Source organism: Dendropsophus ebraccatus, chromosome 11 (assembly GCF_027789765.1).
Source record: "Dendropsophus ebraccatus isolate aDenEbr1 chromosome 11, aDenEbr1.pat, whole genome shotgun sequence".
In the NCBI taxonomy this organism is placed as follows: Eukaryota; Metazoa; Chordata; class Amphibia; order Anura; family Hylidae; genus Dendropsophus; species Dendropsophus ebraccatus.
In genome coordinates, this window is record NC_091464.1 from 19,993,688 (window position 1) to 20,015,203 (window position 21,516).

The 21,516-nt window shown below is 44.9% G+C and overlaps 1 long non-coding RNA gene across 1 annotated transcript in view; it reads right to left on the minus strand.

Moving 5' to 3' along the window:
• LOC138768038 (uncharacterized) overlaps positions 1–6,982 on the minus strand; it is a 61,107-nt gene extending 54,125 nt beyond the window's left edge. Inside the window, exon 1 of the long non-coding RNA XR_011358926.1 lies at positions 6,931–6,982. This is a non-coding gene — a long non-coding RNA (uncharacterized lncRNA). The remainder of the gene's footprint in view (positions 1–6,930) is intronic.
• Positions 6,983–21,516: the final 14,534 nt, after the last annotated feature.

Genomic DNA, 21,516 nt, shown 5'->3' on the forward strand with positions numbered 1-21,516 from the left:
CACTCAGACAGTACCAGGGGCGCTGCTGTTACAGTACAAGGAATGCTGCAGGCACACTTCAATAAATATCAAGGTTGGCCCATGACTCTGGGCAAGGGCTGCATTGACATCGATTATCGGGCCGTCTAATAGGTCGAGTAAACAATTGCCGATCAGTGCTCGTTTACTAAAATGATCCATGTAATAGGACCCTAAGTGTCCCCTAGATGGGGTCCCACCTGTGAAACCCGCACCTATCTGCAGATCTCCCTCTGCTGGTAAGTGGCCCATGTCTTTTTAAAAAAAAATTATGGATTTGAGTTTGACACCCTTAGTGTAGAGAATGTGGCTGTGTGGCCATGTCTGTTTGTTTATTTGTTTTTCTCCCCTCAGATTAAAGTGAAAATTTTGGTGAAAACCTCTTCTTCATCGATTTTGCATCATCAGGGGAACGGCTGCTGGAGGCGGGAAGACCTCACATGGAGTGGTTGCACTTTCTCCGGACCTCAATCTCATAGAAAACCTATAGGATCAGCTGAGTTGCCATGTAGAGGCTGGTAACTCTGTGCCCCAGAATCTCAATGACCAGAGGGCTGCCCAGTCTGGGATCCCATGCCTCCGCCGACAATAAGGAGACTTAAGAAGTGCATGAGACGTTGTTGTCGGGCAGTAATTTATACTCAAGTACACATGACAAGTTTTTGAGACGTTGCCATTTTTTGTTAGGGTATATCCACCACTGGTGTTGGCTTCTGTTTCAACACATTGTTTGAGATGAGGAAATCCCCATAGCTGCTTCTACTTAAATGCCCAACATTCATGCTATAAAATCACTGGAACTTTTAAAGTTTTTCATTAATTTCACCAGCAAGCCAGATATCCCTATTTTTTTTTTTTTTTTTAAGTACGGCTGGGTTCACACTGCGTTTTTAGCATACGTTTAACGGATCCGTTTTTTTAATGGACAAAAAAAATAGTGTCAGCAACGTTTTTGTGTCCGTCAAAAAAAAACGGATCCTTTTTTTTTATAATGGAAGTCAATGGAAAAACTGATCAAAATGGATGCACACAAATGCATCCATTTTTTGCAATCCGTTTTTCATCCCTTTTTTTCAAAAAACGAATGAAAAAAACAGATTGCAAAAACGCAGTGTGAACCCAGCCTAAACTGTATATGAAAGGTACTGTGTGTCTCCTTGACCTCACAGCTATCTAACACTGCAGACTCTTCAATTAGGTAGCCTGGAGAGGTATTGGTTTCTCCTGGTTTTCCAACATGCCAGCCTTTTGAGATGTTATTTCAGCCGACCACCCCCAGCCCAAATGATACTTTAGTTACTGATGAACTGTGAAGTCTGTAGCTAATAATGCATAGACTCTGTTGTCTATTGGAGCAGTTACCAGAACATAATCTGTTACTTATCCGTAATAAATAGAAACATTACAAATCAGGCCTAATAATTCACAGAGCATTGCTGATGTACCAAACTTAATTTATATTTTATAGCAAGCTTTTTTTTTTTTTTTTTTTTTTTTTAAATTATCTTTAAAAATTTCAACCTTTTTACTGCACAATTGGTAAAATGTAGCTTTTAATGTCATTACCTCAAAATTGCCACTAGAGGGCGGTGCTGTCCATCTAACAATAAAGTCTAGGACATGCGCACCTTGAAATAAGTATTTCACTTTTTTATTGCTCACTTTATAGGTATGTTAAATTAATATGCTATATTTTGAAAGAAAATTTTTAATCATTAATAGAGATGAGCGAACCTCGAGCATGCTCGAGTCCATCTGAACACGATCGTTCGGCATTTGGTTAGCGGTGGCTGCTGAAGTTGGATAAAGCCCTAAGGCTATGTGGAAAACATGGATATAGTCATTGGCTGTATTCATGTTTTCCAGACAACGTTAGAGCTTTATCCAAGTCCAGCAGCCCCAGCTTATCAAATGCGGAACGTTCGGGTTCGGATGGACTCGAACCCGGTTCGCCCATCTCTATTCATTAAGGATATCTTAAAACTAAGTGCAGCCGGCGTTAGCTAAGGTGCAACCTAAAAACAAGGCATTGTGGACGATATAGTTTTGTAACACCTGGAAAGCCACAGGTGTTTGAAGGGATTGCAGCAGTTTTGCCAATGCCACAGCCTCTTCACCATTTACTGGCGCTCAACTTTTCATGCGCGGTACTTTTGGTGTTGGTGCAAGGTACTTCAGCATTTTCTGGTGTACTTTAACAGGGCAGCGCTGCAATTCCTTGTACAAACTCTACAACCCTATAAAAGATGACCAGTTGTATGTTGGGAACCTGACCCCAATTATCTCATATTGATGGCCTGTTATCCAGATTACAAAAAGTACGGTAACCCCTTTAGGGCTATGTTCACACCTTTTACACCATTTTTGCCTTTTTCACAGTAAAAACCTTAAAAATGTATTTGTAATAATAAGTTCCATTTTAGTCCATGGAAAATGGGCTGTTGGTGCACATGGGATGTCAAATATCTTCCATTGTTTTTACAGCCATCACATTTTAAGGTGCTCATTTGGTCTCCAGTTGTGGGTGGTATTGCATCTCGGCTCCATTCACTTCAATGGAGCTGAGCTGCAACACCACACACAAACTGAGGACAAGTGTGGCACTGTGTCTAGAAAAAAAAAGTGGCTATCCTGGATAACCCACTTAATTGACATTTATTGTGGCCAATTTTTTTTTGCATAACATTTTATTATGTCTAAAACAAGGGCCAAAAATGGTGTCTACATGGCCGTAAGGCACTGGAGCAGACTGTGCCTTGTGCAATAAGATGCGTTCTCATCAGGTTTTTTTCATTAGACTATAAAAATCCATTAAAGAGATAAATCTATCTGAAATACGTATGGCATATCCACAGGTTGAAGGTCCTATTGCACAGATGATCAAACAGCACTGATGTTCAGGTTTGTACAAATTTTAACTTTGACTCCCGCAGTCGTCCCGTTCCGTGGGGAAGGTGGTGACAGCCCAAGTCCCGCCTGGAAAACAGGAATACAGCCTCGGCCATAGGCTGTATTCCTGTTTTCCAGGCGGGACTTGGGCTGTCACCACCTTCCCCACGGAACGGGACGACTGCGGGAGTCAAATACTGATGGTTCAAGTTTGTACAAACCTGAACTTCAGCGCTGTTCCATCATCTCTAGCAGCTTCCTGGTCAGCTGACTGGCCACTCAGCCAAACACAGGCCGGAATCGCCGTGCCCTGTGAGCTAACAGGCCGCTCAGGAAAGCTGCGGAGCACAGGAGAGAAGACCAGGAGCGAAGAGAGGTAAGGTATCAGGGGTTTGGGCAAGGGCTGCATGGACATCAATTATCGGGCCATTTAATAGGTCGAGTAAACAATTGCCGATCTAGCAGATCAGCGCTCATTTACTAAAATGATCGAGCCGTAGTCGGCCCATATAATAGGACCCTAAGTGATCAAGACTCCCCTTCTCCCTCCACTGGTAAGTGGGAAGCCATATCCAGTTTTGTACACAAAGTAGTGTTAACTTAACACTACACCATTTGCACTACTCCCATTAAAGTCAACAGGAGATATGCAAATTGCCTAACTCACTGAACTTTTCAAGCCGTTTTTGGCTTCCCAGTTACCTCCCGTGCCCACAAACAGGTTGGAAGTTGCTGGGGAGCCCATGATCTGAAGATCGGTCCCTGGCATATAGTATTGATTTGCCTTCCGTAATGTTTCCATCCTCACGAAGACGTGTTCAGCTATAATTCAGGAAATGCTTTATATTTCACCCGAACGTTCTCCTTCACACAAACACGTGAAAGCCGAAGAGCAAATCTGTTACAGGTTTCCAATCCATTTCTACTTTGGTGTGAATATGTTGCAAAGATGCTGCAGTTAAATGAGCAAGACCACACGTAAGACGCTCATAAACCGTGTGCAGGAACAAAGGGATGTGAGGGGCTTTGAACTAGATACCACAAGGTAGACGGGATATCTTATTATAGTGCAGGTGGATTCCAGATGACACTGGAAGAGTTTGCCTTTTGTTTCTTAAGATTTTTTTTTTTCCCCTATAGTAATTTGTATAGTAATATTATAATCAAATATATAATAGCGACGTAGGTGTAAATTTTTATAAATACAGCCTGTTCTCTGGAGGATCGAACATACTTGTAAAGCACCTGGGTAGCCCATTGATTTAAATGGAAACTGCATAATGCATCATTTTTCATTTATCCTTTATATTGGATCATTGGTCGATGCAACAGTTCTGATCTATTCAACCTGTCTTCGGGAGATTTTTTGACAAACAGGTTGTTCAAAGAAGAGAACCTATCGTTGCCTTCATGTTTCCTAAACCACAAGTCATCGGAGCAACCACCAATGGTACCTCATGCCCCACCGACCTCGATTGATAGAGTTCTTCCTGATCGCATATAAGGTTAGATCTATCAATAAGCGGGCATTTCACACGTTCCGAAATTACTACGGAATGGAGTGTGGAGTTCCAAGCATGATCATTCATGATGACGCCAAGAGCTCTGAAACTGTATACATCTTTGTTGTTCTTTACTGACAGTCGCTGACGATTTGAACCGTTTCGGAGCTTCTGGCAATATCATAAATGATGATGCCGGGAGCTCCTAAATCTGGTGTGTAGAACATTGTCCATAGTTACTGACTGTGCACAGAACGTACATGCCCCCTAAGGGGAAAAAGGGGTAGGGGAAAGCTGCCAGGGGCCACTCTGTAGTTCAGAAAGCATGAAAGGTTCTCTTCAATCGCTTATAAACCCCATCATCACATGTCTTACATGGCTTCCTCCACAAGTGGGTTGTCAAGATTGTAAGATTAGGTCTATGACTTTTCGCCAAAAGTTTTTTATGTTTTGGTTTCTTGGAGTGATTATTTAATCCAGTGTTCCCCAATTCCAGTCCTCATGGCTACCAACAGGTCATGTTTTGAGGATATCCCATACAAAGAACAGCTGTGATGAGATTATCAGAGATGTCAGCACTGTGTCAGACTGAAAATAAAATAACATTTCCTGCAGGACATACAGCAGCTAATAAGTATGGGAAGACATGAGAAGTTTTAATAGAAGTAAATTAAAAATCTATATAACTTTCTTACACCAGTTGATTTGAAAGAAAGTCTTTCGCTGGACAACCCCTTTAAGCCTTGTAAAGACCAGCGCTGATCACCTGCTCTATCATCAGACCACGTAAAAGGGCCCCAAGGATCCCCGTTCTTTTGGCATTTTTTAACAATCGCACCATTACCGGGATTCCAGTTGCCAGAAACAGCCGCTGCCTGAGAATCGACAGCATTTTCCCAGTCTTGCTATCTGACTGATTGGGACGGTATCGGCAATACGTTGCTAGCTTATCCCAAACTTAAAACCATTGTCTGCAACAGCCAATAAATCAATGTCAACCAAGCCTCTTCCATCTTTTTTGTTTCCCATTGAGCACTAACCATCATCCTGTGGATGTTTAGTCTGGGATTAGTAAACTAGCTATGGGAAGTAATGATTAAAGAGAGATAAGAGAAGAGGGCCACAAGAGCTTAGCTTTGTCACCTTGCAGCGTGTAAGGGGTGACTGATGGGGTGTTACGTTTGGGAGGGTTGTAGATAAGAGGACCTCTTACTGTGGGAGAAAAAGAGAGAGATTATGGCTTAATGAAGTGTGGGCTAATATGAGCAAGTCAAGGCTCCAATGTACTTAATTAAAAAAAAAAAAAATTACAAAACAAAAATGACCATGTTCCTCCAAGAACAAACTGGACCTTCCCGAACGTACATCCTCCATAGGTTGTAATTACACATATAAGGAAAATCCTAGTGATGTCAGTGATGTAGAAAGAGTTTCTAGACGACGTTAAGATTTGTTTGACATTTAGGAATTCTGGATTAAGCACAACCGTTTTAGGTCAACTAACCACAATGAGTAATAGTCAAAATTCTGCCAGATGTACATGGAGCATGTACATTCTCACAAGACACGTGTACCTAAGCCAATTACATTACCGGCATCGAATGGGTTAAGATTGCCGACTATTTTTTTTTTTTTCCTTTCTAGAAATGGAATTCGTTTTATAAGAAAAAAAAAACAAAAAAACCTTTCCCCACAAAAGCCCCTGTAAGTGCCGAGCAGTGATGTTTGTTTGAACAGAGTGACGGTGACACACGGGATTTAATGTCTTCCCTTTGCAGTAAACACTTTTGGCCTGTGAAGTATGTAAACCCAAAGTGTTGTTGTGAAAAGTCTTCATACAACAGGCTTAGCATGAGAAAACACACACAGAGCGACTGTCTCTACTTCTCACCGAGGGCCCGCCCTGTGTCAGCACTGATAACCTTCAGAGGGGGACTGCCTACAACCACAGAGACTGATGGCAGACATGGACCATTTGTTCTTTCTACCCAGGAACGTCAACCTGGACTATTTTTTTCTGTACCGTTAAGACTCTTTTAGGAAGCGTTAAAATGTATCCTACAAAAATGATCATCATTCATATCATTCATGTATGTCAGAGATGGGGAACCTTCGGCCCTCCAGCTGTTGCAAAACTACAATTCCCATCATGCCTGGACAGCCAAAGCGAAGCTTTGGCTGTCCAGGCATGATGGGAGTTGTAGTTTTGCGACAGCTGGAGGGCCGAAGGTTCCCCATCTCTGATGTACTGTATGTTCAGTCTGTACATTTTGGACATGATTGTCCTCACATTTGTCTACATTGTTATATTGGCAACGTTTGATTGTCAAGAACCCTATAGGGGATTTATCAAACTGTTGTGAAGTGAAACTGGCTCAGTTGCCCCTAGCAACCAATCAGATTCCATTTTTCATTCCTCACAGACTCTTTGGAAAATCGAAGGTGGAATCTGATTGGTTGCTAGGGGCAACTGAGCCAGTTTCACTTTACACCATGTTTGATAAATCTCCCCCTATGTTACCTTGTTGTTGCAGGTGCATAGTGGAGAGCCCCCATCATGGACAAAGAGCAGTTCTAGCCATTTGGGGAAATTTATGAAGGGGTGTAAATATACACCTGGTGTAAACTGCCCACAGCAACCAATCACAGCTCAGCTTTTATCCAACCAGAGCTGAAAGCTGAGCTGTGATTGGTTGCTGTGGGCAGTTTACACCAGGTGTATATTTACACCCTTCCATAAATCTCCCCCATTGAGTTCTATGGTTGGCATGTAATAATATGCAGGTAAATGTAGGGCCAAATGCACTGTAGGGGGAGCCTGATATTCTACACTTAGTTGCTTTGCAACAATGCAAAAGGAGTAGTATAAAGTAGTAGTGAAAATGAATTACCATATTTTCCGGCGTATAAGAAGACTTTTTAACCACGAAAATTCTTCTCAGAAGTCGGGGGTCGTCTTATACTCTGAGGGCTCAAAAATGGCCGCATCCACACCGTATGGGGCGACTACTATAAAAAAAAAACAACAACATTTAACCCACCTGGGGCCCGTGCCCGGCATCGGCACGCCTCCTGTACCGTTCCTGGCGCAGGCAGGGTGACGCAGGGCTGTGCTCAGGCAGGGGTTAACATTTTCCGGCAAATAAGGTGAACCCCTGACAATCTAATTAAAAGTCAGCGGTCGTCTTATACGCCGATACAAAGAAATTTTCCGGCACTCACTCGATCTTCTGCAAGTGGATTTATTATGTACAAATACACACGGTGAATACAGCAGACTATATAGGACGCGTTTCGGCTCTCTTGCCTTTCTCAACTAGTCTAATACATGAAGTACGCTATCTATCTTATATCGTTGGACGACCTCATGTGATGACGTAGTACGTGCAATAGTCGCGCTCTCTCCTCCGTCACCACACTGGGCAGGGAATAGCTTATGCAACCTGTCATCATACTGAGCGTCCATAGCAACCAATGTAAGCAGATTATTGCAACATGATGCGGGAATAACAGACTACGGGACGGCAGCAGAACAGTAGGTTAAGTGGTATCTTCATGTGACATACAAATATACTATATACAAAATAGACATACATAAAATGAGTACACAAGGCCATACTGACAGGTGGTGTTAATTTTTCAATCAATAATGGTTATCTGTAAAAGATGAAAAAAGTCATTAGGATCTCAGGAAAAACATGTTTTTTATATGAAGGAGAAAAAAAAAAGAAAGTTTTTTTTTTTATTTTTATTAAAATGTATTATTTTGTACCAGGATAATTTAAATTTATTTGACTTAAGTGTGGATAATTCATTCTCTCTATTCAGGCCGGCAGACTCCAGGGTTTGAAGGGTATGCACCCAGAAGGCTTCTCTTCGACGCAACAGTTTTTTTTATGTCTCCACCTCTCCGGGACACATTAACCTTCTCGATCACTTGGAAGCGCAACTGGGACACATTGTGTCGGGCTGCTTTTAAATGGTAAGGTAGTGGTAATAATCTGTTATTGCATCTAATTGTAGAGTTATGCTCTGATATTCTATCTCTGATGCACTGGATAGTTTCCCCCACATATGCCTTACCGCATGGACATTTTACCAAATATACTACATTTTTGCTATCGCATGTGAATTGGCCTTTAATCTGAAAAGTTTTTCCAGTGTGTGGGTGGTTGAAGGTGCTGCCTTTTTGTACATTGTTGCATTGTGCACATCTCAGGCAGGGAAATGTTCCCTTTCTCCTCGGCATCAGCACAGTTTCGCTATCTCCTCTTGTCTCGGAGCCTCTGTCTGCCCTAACTAGGGTGTTATATAGGCTGGGCACTTTTTTGCTATATATTAACGGGGGATTTTCAAATTCCTCCACTTGAGGGTAAGCCCGACTTAGAATGTGCCAATGCCTCAAGGCTGCCTGGAAAACAGGCTGTATCCATGTTTCCAGGACTTCCTATGGCTGCATCCAACTTCTTCAGCCACCGGTAATCAAATTCCGCATGCTCTGGTTCAGTCGGACCTGAGCGTGCTCAAGGTTCACTCATCTCTAGTATTAACTACCTGTCCCTTTTGTTCACAGAGTCATAAGCTGTTGCCAAAGCTGCTTGGTAGTGGCCAAAAAGCCTTTAACGCTTGAAAGGGACAGCGATCAGCTGAGAAAAGGGAAAATGCCCAATAGTCAACTGATCACTTGTTTACAGCAGGGTTTAAAATGTATCATTGTCAGGTGCACATCTTCGTGTTTAATCAGGGTTATGTGTGGCTGATAACGATAAAGGGAAACAGCTCGGATATGTATATAGGATATACTGTACATATAGGATATGTGTATATCTGTGCGGTCAGTTTCCAGATCATAAGCAGTGTGTATTTGCCATCACCGCTGCTTTCGATCCGGCACCTGGCTTCTCCAGTCCTTTAGCCACTGCTGTATCTTCAGACCCTACCTCCTCCAGAATGATTGACAACCGTAGGAGGCGGGGCCTGAAGATACAGCCAGAGGACTGGAGAAGCCAGCTGCTGGATCACAAGCAACGCTGATGGTAAGTATAAACTGTTTGTGATCTGGAAACTGACAGCACAAATATATGTACAGTATATCCTATATATATAACTGTGCTGCCAATTTCCAGGGCTGCACAAACAATACAGTGATCGTTCCTGCAGCCTGTGCTCCTCAATTTATCGTGACATGTAAAGACACTGCAAACGACCGCCAATCTCGCTGATAGGTGCCCGTTTATGCCCCTCCCCCAGCCAAGAAATCTGTTAAATTGAAAGGACCCTTAACAACACAAAACAAAAACACATGGATATTTAGCCTCGTGTATGCTGAACTCAAAAGAGAGAGCTGTCAGCTAAATTAATATTGGTCCAACAGCTAGTGAAAGTGTATGGCCACCTTTAGGGTTCGCATAGGTAAGTATGGCACCTTGCTGATATTGTGATTCCAAATGCTCAAGTTTTTTTTTTTTTTTTTTTTTTTTTTTATTGCCCCGTATCCTATTGGTATAAAGAAAAATCCATATATGCACTGTACACAAATGAAATCCACTTTACCAATGTAAACTGTATCAGAAATAAAAACATGCCAGGGTTTTATCACAACCAGAGATAACGTTTTCCGTGAGTTGGCCCGACTCCTTTTTAGCATCTTTCACAGAAGAGAAGCGCAATTTATTTTCTAAGTTCTTTCATTGAAGAGACGAGCTGAAGGTTAATTACAACATGCCATGTGCTTCCAATAATATGTGTTATAGATTGGGCGGAGAAGCTGCCAAATTCTAACGTTTCACTGCAGGAAAACTTCTCTTGATGCAGAATGAAGACCTATGTATATAGCCGGGATGTAGACTAGCTGGATATATATTGCTGACAAATCACATTGAACGTTATTTCTCACATAATCTATGTTCAGATCCAGCTAAGAGGAATTCTCCCCCTGGACCTGTCATGCAGGATAAATAACGTCCCAATGTTGTTTGCTTGTTTTCTTGTCCCAATATGTAATCGCTGTCATTATCCCCTTTAAGTGCTTGATGTTTATCCTTGGTTCGGTTTCTGTAAGTGTTTTCTGATACACGTAGTCTAAGATATTGTTTCAGCTTGGCCGTATGCCTAAAATAATGAACGGTCAATCAAGTCATCAGGACATCGAGACGAGAGTAATGGCGGATTGTTATTTAGCTCTGTGCCAATATTTGCAAACCAGTTCGTGTTGTTGTGCATGTTTTACAGTATAATCTTTTATTGCCATTCAAAGGCAGTTACCGGGATAGGAAGGACGGGGAAATTGTTAGATATGCAAGATGTCCAAAGAATTGGATAAAAATTCAAGGAGGAATTAAGGAAATTATATTCAGATTACAAACGCTCCAGAATTTATTTATTTTTCTTAATAAAGCTGGAATCACACATGCAGTTTTTATGGCATTGTTTATGTAGTTTTAGACTATGTTCACACACTGTATAAATGTATGTATGTTCACCTTACCGATACCGCATTATCATTTTTTTGTTGTTGCAGGCACATTTGGGTGTGCCTGCAATGTAAATTGCCATTGAAATCAGTGCAATGTACAGCCGCGAGAACGGCCAAACTTTGTATGAACAGACTGTGAACAATGGCCGTTATGATTGGTTGGTTGCTATGTCGTATAAGACATCTTGATAAATCTAATCCAAAGTAAATGTACAGGACCACTGTGGATCTGCAGAAAAATCTTCTTTCTGGGGATTATGACTTTCCCAAAAAAAGGAAAAAAAAAATCTGTGAAAATGCAGATATTGCCCTAATTGTTAATTTCCTCTGACCCTCTAGTGTACAGTGTTCACATATTCACTGGCCATTTCCCAACAAAAAATGTTCAGCACATGGTGCCCTCGCCATGAATTGTACTTTGCATAACTCATCACACCCGGTTACATGTCCAATTGATCTGACAGATGTACTTGTATGGGACTAGGTCTATTGCTATCTATGTGACTGCTGCACTGAGCTGAGCTCCTTACAGTGTATTGGGGAGAAGAGGACAGTCTGAGCTGCTACCAAAAAAAAGGGAGACATATGAAATGATAAAATGGACAGAATTTGTATTCCATTGCTAATAACACGTCAGCATAAGGCCAGCAGAAAAAAAAATATTAGCCAAGACAACCCCTTTAAAAAATTGTAATATTCACCTGAGAACTGGACAGATGGGAGTGATTACTATCCGTGTGCTGTAAGTGAAATAGGGAATACAATCTGAACCAGTTCCTTTAATAGATTATTAAACGTAATGCAAATGTAAGAAAAAAAAATGCACAATTTGCTCCATAAGCCGTAAAATGATGCCCATGCGTTTCAGCTTCTGTACCATATTGTGCTTATGTGACCTAAAGGTGGCTTTCAGTAAGGAATGGACTGGAGAAACTCAGATGACGAAGTCTACATGTCTACAGGCCTGTTGTGCACTTGGCTTACATTGTTAAACTGGCAGCTGTTTTGCATTTGTGAACGGTGGTAGGTAAGGCCTCCGCAGAGGGAGCCCAATCAATCTTGACTGTTTCTTAAAAACATGCAGACTAGTGAATAAGCTGTCTGCTCCCGAGAAGCAAGTCTATTCAATGCATACTGTACATACCCTATATACTGTGTGTGTTGAGATATATATATTTTTTAATGTACGTTTTTTCTTTTCTTCCATAATGCTGGGGGTCCAAATTCTGTGCCTCCTGGGGATTTCTGGATCGACACCTTGTTGGGGTGTTGCTATTGGTTACACCCTTCGTAAAAGCCTGTACTTATTGTAAGTGGTAATGAAAGTAGTGCTAAAGTTTCGCCACTAGATGTCGCTGTTACAGATGTATGTACACAGATGCTGCACAGCTGAAGTATGGAAAGGGTTATTGTTTATTTGTATGTCACATGATTCTGTGAACCTATAGGAGTCTTCTGTCCTATCATCTCTCACTTTACTTCTTCTAATGCACACTTCACCCACTCACAGCGCCCTTTAGATACGCTGGAGATAGGAAGTCACATGGGTGACAGGAAGGGTTAGTTTTAGTCAGATCCCCATATGGGTAGGAAGCAAGACAAGACACAGCTAACAGTTTCTTTTCAGCTTACTTTATACAACACTATGCAGTGTTAAACTCCTATAGGAAAGGACAAGTCAGAGATCATCTCAACCCACGCCGTGAACTAGGAGAGTCACAGTGCAGGACAGTATCCACAGACAGCGGTAAGCTAGGAACTGATCCGGATAAAGCAAAGTTGCTAAGAGCCTAGGGACTCTATCTCGCAGCGCGGTTGTCAGCAGGGAACCCTTTAGCATTCCACTCATCCCAGGTAACAGGGTCTGGGGCTTGTGTCACCCTCATAGGAAGGGTCACCTGACACTGGTGGGCATAAGGTGGTGCGAAGACCCAAAGGTCAAAACACAGGAACAAGTATTCTCTTCTTCTTCCTCTTCTAAAGTATTCTTCTACCTCATCCTCTAACATCATGGCAGAGCATATTACTACTTGGGTTGGGACTCTCACGACATCCTCCCCTCTGCTCCTCTGCTTCTTTGTATCTCTCAACACGCAACTTAGTCAGCACGACTATACTCTTCACTATACTCCTATCACTGTATTATCAAGTGTTCTACCAAGTGTATTATCAAGTGTTTTATCAAGAGAAACGTACCCTATCAAAGGAAAGTTGTATGTTCTGCTGCACACAGGCCTGTATTTAGAGTTCATGCTGCCCTAGGCACTTTGCATGCCGAGGCGCCCCCCCCCCCCCCCCCCCCCGGCGAACTAGTGCCCCCTTCCCCTCGGCACTGGCAGGTTACATGCATGGTGTATACCCTGGCACAGCTGGCAGGCCGGCACTCCAGCACCCAGTACTACTGAGCGGCACCCCCCGACTGTCAGTAGTACTGGGGTGCCCTTTTGCTTGATGCCCGCTCTTCTCATCATCAGACGTGATGGAGGAAGGAAGGAGGGCGGGGACTTAATTTGGGGACCACTTCTGTCCAGTGTCGGACTGGGGCACCTGGGGCCCACCAATATAGAACCAGTGAGACGCGACATGCTGACCCGCTCCTTTCCTGGATTTATCTGTATCTGTGACAAATCTCAGAACACCCTCCATTTATACAGCTCTCAGGGTATGCTGGGAGTTGTAGTCTCTGAGAGGACAACCTTGTAATGACTGTGTGCAGAGTCTCCTGGTGGCTGCAATCTGTGGGTGACAACCATCAGCCCTGAAGGTCCAGCAATACATCTGTCTACACTGTACTACAACTCCTAGCATATCCTGAGGGCTGCAGACTGTCAGTACATGCTGGGAGTTGTAGTGCATGCAGCTGTTAGGTCCTAGGAGGCTTGGTGGAAGATCAGAATACATAGATCTGTGGGGGCTCAGTGCAGGGAAGTGACCCCAGAACATCACTAATAGGGGATAGAACAACAACATCTACTCCTATCCCCTATTAGTGATGTTCTGGGGTCACTTCCCTGCACTGAGCCCCCACAGATCTATGTATTCCTATATGTCGTATAATGCACCTAGGACCCAACTAGAACAGCTGCAGGCACTACAACTCCCAGCATATCCCGAGGGCTGCAGACTCAGTACATGCTGGGAGTTGTAGTGCCTGCAGCTGTTGTAGTTGGGTCCTAGGTGCATCATACACTGGATGCTTTGTGGGAGATCAGAATACATCGATCTGTGGGGGCTCAGTGCAGGGAAGTGACCCCAGAACATCACTAATAGGGGATAGGGGGAGATGTTTTTGTTCTATCCCCCATTAGTGATGTTCTGGGGTCACTTCCCTGCACTGAGCCCCCACAGATCTATGTATTCTGATCTCCCACAAAGCACCTAGTGTATAGGACCCAACTACAACAGCTGCAGGCACTACAACTCCCAGCATGTACTGAAAGTCTGCAGCCCTCAGGATATGCTGGGAGTTTTAGTACCTGCAGCTGTTGTAGTTGCATTCTAGTTTAAAAGTTTGTGCTAGTGTACTGTAGTGACCGCATGGCTGTGTCAGTACACTACCGCAAACCATACACTGACCCATTTAGACCCCAATGGTACACAGGCTCTGCACACTATAGAAGTGATTACAGTGCAGTTACTAATGACTCACAGGTGACGTCTTCTCCGATTGCCGTTGCTCACTTTTTTCTTTCTTCTCCATCTGGTGCAGCCATCATGAAGACTTCTCCGACCACAACTGGTCTGCAGGCGGGCAGCTGGGGGTGACTGGGGAAGGGAGGCAGCTGGGGGTAACTGGGGAAAGGAGGCAGCTGGGGATGGCAGGAGGAACAGCTGGGGTGATAGGGGGAGGGGGAGAAGCTGGGGAGTAGCTGGAGTGACAGGGGGAGCAGGAGAAGCTGGGGAACAGGGGGAGCAGCTGGGGCGATGAAGGAAGCTGGGGCAATGGGGAGAAGCTGGGGCGACAGGGGGAGAAGATGGGGTGGCAGGGGTAGGGGGATAAGCTGGGGTGACAGGGGGAGGGCGAGAAGCTAGGGAACAGGGGGAGCAGCTGGGGCGACAGGGGGAGGGGGAGCAGCTAGGGGTGGCAGGGGGAGAAGATGGGAGGGCAGCTGGGGTGGCAGGGGGAGAAGCTGGGGAATGGGGAGAAGCTGGGGAACAGGGGGAGCAGCTGGGGTGACGGGGGCAGTCGGGTTAACAGGGAGGGGAGAAGCTGGGGAACAGGGGGAGAAGCTGGGGTGACAGGGGGAGAAGCTGGGGAATGGGGAGAAGCTGGGGAACAGGGGGAGCAGCTGGGGTGACAGGGGGGCAGTCAGGTTAACAGGGAGGGGAGAAGCTGGGGAACAGGGGGAGAAGCTAGGGGGAGGGGGAGCAGCTAGGGGTGGCAGGGAAAGGCGGAGAAGCTGGGTAACAGGGGGAGCAGCTGGGGCGACAGGGAGGGGGAGCAACTAGGGGTGGCAGGGAAAGGGGGAGAAGCTGGGTAACAGGGGGAGCAGCTGGGGCGACAGGGGGAGGGGGAGCAGGGGGAGAAGATGGGAGGGCAGCTGGGGTGGCAGGGGAGCAGCCGGGGGGGGGGGGGGCAGAGGGACCAGCGGGGGGGGGGATGGCAGAGGGACCAGCTGGGGGGGATGCAGAAGGACCAGCGGGGGGGGGGGGGATGGCAGAGGGACCAGCTGGGGGGGATGCAGAGGGACCAGCGGGGGGGGGGGGGGATGGCAGAGGGACCAGCTGGGGGGGATGCAGAGGGACCAGCGGGGGGGGGGGGGGGGGGGATAGCAGAGGGACCAGCTGGAGGGGGGCAGAGGGACCAGCGGGGGGGGGGGGGATAGCAGAGGGACCAGCTGGAGGGGGGCAGAGGGACCAGCGAGGAGGGGGGGCGGTGGATTAGCCGGCCGGCAGGGACAAAGGCAGGCTGGGAAGGAAGGTCCCCCTATGCAGGGCCGGCGTGAGCTTCCGGCATAGACTGTCACACAGGCCGGAAGCTCACAGTGCAGCCCCGCGATGCCCGAACTTCCCTGCTCAGCAGCGTGCGTGTGACGTCATCACGCCGCTGCTGAGCAGGGAAGTTCGGGCATCGCGGGGCTGCACTGTGAGCTTCCGGCCTGTGTGACAGTCTATGCCGGAAGCTCACGCCGGCCCTGCATAGGGGGACCTTCCTTCCCAGCCTGCCTCTGTTCCTGCCGCCCGACTGATCCCCCGGCCGACTGATCACAAGACCCCCCCCCCCCCCCCGCCGCACCACCCGGGCGCGGATGTCAGCGGCGGGGCGGCGGAGGGGGTAAAAAAAAAAAAAATTTAATAAAAAAAGAAATGTGTCCTGCGGGTGCCGCCCCCCGCAGGGCGCCGCCCTAGGCACCGGACCACGGGTGCCTAGTGGCAAATACGGCCCTGGCTGCACACTGTGATTACAACCCAAGGGACCCTGTAGCAACCCGGCAGATCACTGTCCACAGGGGAACAAGGTGTAACTGGCCCTTTAAAATAAAAGCAGGTGTGCCACCATACCTGTGTGCCCAACTGGCACTGGCGTCACAACACAACCTCTCAGGGACCAGCTACATATCGGCCAACCACCACAGAAGTTGCATCACACCTCACCATCTAGCAAGTGATAGCCATTCCACTGCCATAGCACCGTGGGGGCTCACCTCATTGGCTCCTGTGCTATGAATGAAGCCATGGGTCAGCATATAACTCGTCTCAATGTTTGGTTGAGTGGGCTGGAGACCCGTAGGAGAACACCAGGGAGCACAGAAAGGTGTGTGTGTATTTTATTGTGTGGTCACCATCTTTTTTAACTTGTTCCAAACTTTGCAAAAAGTTCAGAAGAAATCTCTGTACATAAGATTTGGTTCATTCGCTCATCTCTAACCAGGACCCAAGGTTTCCTAGCCGGTCCTCAGAAAAGGCGGAGAGGAAAAGGAGAAGAAAAAGCTCAAGTAGAGAAGGGAGAGCCAAAAACAAATGAAGAAGAAGAGAGAAAAGAAGGGGAAAAAACGCTCTGTTTGCATGATCTGAAAGCCATTGATGGATGACTTTTTAGCCTGAATCCAAATCCCTTAACAGAGCTAAGTACTCTGGCATACTGTATCTTTAAATGTCATTTACCCATGCTACAATTTTGTGAACTTGGCATTGGAGTTCTGCAGTTAGGAAGATAAGTCTTCTACCTGGACAGGACTGGGCATTGCCATTAATGCACACTATGTTCTGGCACTTTTCTATCACAGCCAGCATTAACATTTTTAGCAATTAATCCCACTATAGCTTTCCTTTGGAGTCACAGGAGGTGGGCTAGGCCTCACTCTTCACATGCAGAAATGACCCTCTTGTCGAATTTGGTGGGTAGTAACCAATGCATATGGAGTTATCTACCAGCTACAATTTTGCCCTTGTCAGAATAGTTTCTATCTTCGTTTTTTCCCCATTTTTCTGCTTCAACATACCAGTGACTGACTGTTCATGTGCTGCCTAATATATCCAACCCCATGACAGCTGCCATTGTTACACCATCATTTATATTCACTTCACTCATCTGTGGTTTTAATATTATGCCAGTGTATATAATGGTGCTTGTAGAGAAAACTCAATAATATTTTTTATTTATATAGCGCCAACACATTCCAAAGCAGCAGAGGGTACAAATACGTATACAGTCAGAGATTATAGAGTAAGCTGATCAACAATAGAAAGTTAGTAGAAAGATCCCAATTGCAGTTGGTGCAATGCCCATGTAAAGATAATATATACAAGTGTACTATACTACTCTGTTTCTCCAAAAATAATCCCTACCTAAGACCTAGCCTCATTGTGTAAGCCTTTTGGAGCAGGCATGACATATAAACCCTATTCCAAAAGTAAGCCCTAGTAGGGGTCTATTCCACGATTCGGCCGATTATCACTCCGTGGAATAGAGACAACGATCAGCCGATGATCGTTTATTTAGGTTCCAACCTAAAGTCATTGGGCAACAACCGCGCGTAGCTGCGTGGAATAGTGTTGCACGGCCGGCAACCAACGATTTTAGAAGCCCAATACTTTACCTAGCATGTTGCAGGGCTTCTCCTGCGCTCCTTCTTCCTCCCGCAGCAGCTTCGGTGCAGCCTGTCTTAGCTGACAGACTGCTCAGCCAATTACTGGCCAGGACCGCTGCGGCCAGTGATTGGCTGAGCAGTCTGTCAGCTCAGACAGGCTGCACTGAAGCTGCTGCGCGCGGGATCGGGAGAAGGAGGAGGGCAGGAGAAGCCCTGCAACATGCTAGGTAATGTATGGTGTTGTTTTAAAACCAGGGCTGCAAGGGCATCGGTAACTATGTCCTTACTAAACGATTATCGGGCCGTGGAATAGGCCCCGTAAACGAGCGTCGATCTGGTAGATTGGCGCTCATTTACATTATTGATCGGGCGGAGCGTATTGATCGGGTGCGGAGCATCAGCCAATCAGGGCCAGACTTGTTATACTCCGCCCCCACCTGCTCAACACAAGCTGCAGAGGAGGCAGGAGGGGTAAGAAGATGCACAGTAGGGGAAATTGAATATGGGGGGACAGAGGGTAAGTGGGCCAACTACAGAGGGGGGAGAGAGGTATACGGTATGGGGACTACCTGCAGAGAGGAGATGTATACAGTAAGGGGACTACCTGCAGAGGGAGGTATACAGTATGGAGGCCTAACTACAGTGAGACATATAATATCTCAGCCAACTATCATATAGAATGGGGTTGCAGTGTAGGGGCATGCTGTGTTTCTCTGAAAATAAGACTTACGCTTAAAATATAAATCCCTGTCTTATTTTTGGAGAAATACGGTACGAATTTTTAAATTGACTAATAAAGGGTACAGTAGATTATTCTTTACAGCCAAAGTTTGAATACACGAACAATTCCTCAAAGTGATTTATAAAAGGAATATTTTTTTGGGGGAAAGGCTTGGATACATCCATATAGAATATTTCACTTTATTTACTTATTAATAAAGATAAACTATAAAACGTGGTAGGTGACAATAAAAGCAGAGAATTAGTAAGAGCACAACAGCTTTTCAATTACCAGCTGCTATTTGCAGTTAAATGACGGCCATCCTCTAAAAACGGACATAATTTTGATGGTGCGTGACCATAGCCTATAGTTGATGTGCTGGCCATATATAACCATGAGGATCAATCCCCATTTTGCATGTTATCCTCAAAAAGAGTACATATATATAGTATTATCTAAATAGTATTTGTATAGTGCTGGAAAATACCATGCCAATATATACAGCACCAGAAAGTGTCAGAACATTGTAAGATAAATCACTTCAAATTCTATACGCTGATTGAAAAAATAAATGTATGTAATGCGTTGGTAATGCACATGTGAAAGCAGGGGGTAATAATACCAGGTGCTGAGAAAAGTATAAATCTTAATGTATTATAGATGATGTTTTAACTGTAAATTCTCAGCATATTTCAACTGCACACTAACCTCTAGTCAATACTCAATATGTTCCTTTTCAATATATATATATACATATATATTATATACGCACATGGGCCAGAACCTGCATATAAGTACATGGAACCCCACAGCTCCGTACTATGAAGCCATAGACGCTCTGTGTTCTGTTATTGTGGTGTCCAACCACGGGTGTTGTGTGCGCACCCAGTAAGTGGGGGGAAAAGAATACTCAGGTATTCTATTTTTACCACTAGGTATCACCACTGTCTTTATCCTGTATACACAGCTGTAGAATCAAATTGTTTGTCATGTCATGTATGCTGACCAGTTGCAGGTGCGCTCTCTCTCTATCCTTTCCTCTTCTCTTGCACACACTCAGCCCCACCACACACAGGAGGGCAAAAAAAAGTGCAGGGCAAAAAAGTGCAGGGCAATCCCCTGAAAGTAAGAGGAATCAACCCCTGTAGGACAAAGCTATAGGTCTATGTATCCTACTGCACAGAGCAAGACAACCGAGTAACCTTGGAAGTCTGCGACACCCAGATAACCGATGACTGGGGCTCGTGCTCACCCACCTAGAACTGGTTCTACGCTACTAGGGGGAAGAAGGTGATCAGACTTTAGATAGTCTAAACGTGAGTGCGAGTATTACTTATCTACCTCTATATTCAAATCAGAGTACAGAGTTTACATTGGGCAGGGCTCCTCTGGCAACTCCTCTCCTATTCTCTCTACCAATACAAAGCACTTACTTCTTCAAGCAACTATTCTTAAAAAGCACTGATTTTACTCTATTGTCAGCAACCAAGTTTATCAAGATTTGCACTGTACTGAGTGTACTGTTCCCTTGCAATTGCATTCAGTAAACTGTTCTATTTTTATATGAAAAGCCCAGGACTCTGCCTCCTCTATTTGCACCTGCACCCACACATATACCACCATCTACCCTGGGTTATTTTTCCCCTTCTCTGTGGGTGGCAGTACCGATATCCGGGGTGCGTCTAGTACCACTTCAGGTTGCCGAGACAAGTGCCCAAGGGAGCCGCAATAAGCTCGAAGGTTACTGACTATTTGGGGACAACAAACAGGGCTAAAAAGGTATCAACATCACACATGTATAGTACTACACAACTGACGTCACAAGTAACATCATGACGTCACTGGCCGAGCACCGAGTACTGTGGTAGAATTGCTATAATGTGTCTTATCGGGTGTATTTATTATAAATTACAAACAGTAGTAGTCTTACACAAAAACGAAAAAGAAATGACATAAGAAGTAATATGATGCAGGGTAATCTCCTGAAAGTAAGAGGAATCAACCCCAGTAGGAAAAAGCTACTGGAATAGGTCTACGTATCCTACTGCGCAGAGCAAGGCAAACGCGTTGGACATTGGAAGATGGGATACCATTAATATTCGCCTCTATCTTTCAGGCTGTATATATATTGAAGAGATTTTTTCACCTCCCACTACTTCCTGCCATACCTACATACACCGAACCTTATCTTTCTCTGACTTGAAACAGAACCGTTGGAAGTACCCGCACACACTCTCCCAGTGTAGGGTGAGTCTCTCCTGGCCTTTAGGGACGCCTGAACCAGGGGGTTCCAAACTAGAGGTAGACCGGGTCATATAGTGACAACATATGACCTATATGCATCATATTAATGTTTGTTATATGTTATTTGTTTATTTCTTTTGTTTGTGTGTAATACCACCTCTGTTTGTAGTTTTTTTTTTTTTTTTAAATGCACGCTATAAGATGCATTATAGTAATTCTACCACAGTCCCTTCACTTCTTTTAAATACTCTCACTATAGGGCTGCGGGGATACTTACCCTGAAACAATCTAAGGTTCCATAACCCGGTCAGTCACACTGGCTATTGAGAGGCCTCAGAGAGATTGTTGGCATACATCCCCAGTCAATGTTCTAAGACTCTCAGATGTGGTGAAACACTGACTTGAAGTGACGTCACTTTGCCTAAGTGGTGTGAGAGCTAAGCTCACCGGACAAGAAATGAGTCACCCTAGTGTGCAAGCACAGATGAATCGTTAAGCCTGTGCAGATGGGGCAGTGTTGGAGTCGTGTGCTCAACTGCTCACACACTGCCTGTACGTACGTATGTAGCGACCAGTTAGACAGTTTGTTTCCACCAGTAATTGTATGTAAACATGGGTAAATGTTAGGATGTGGTA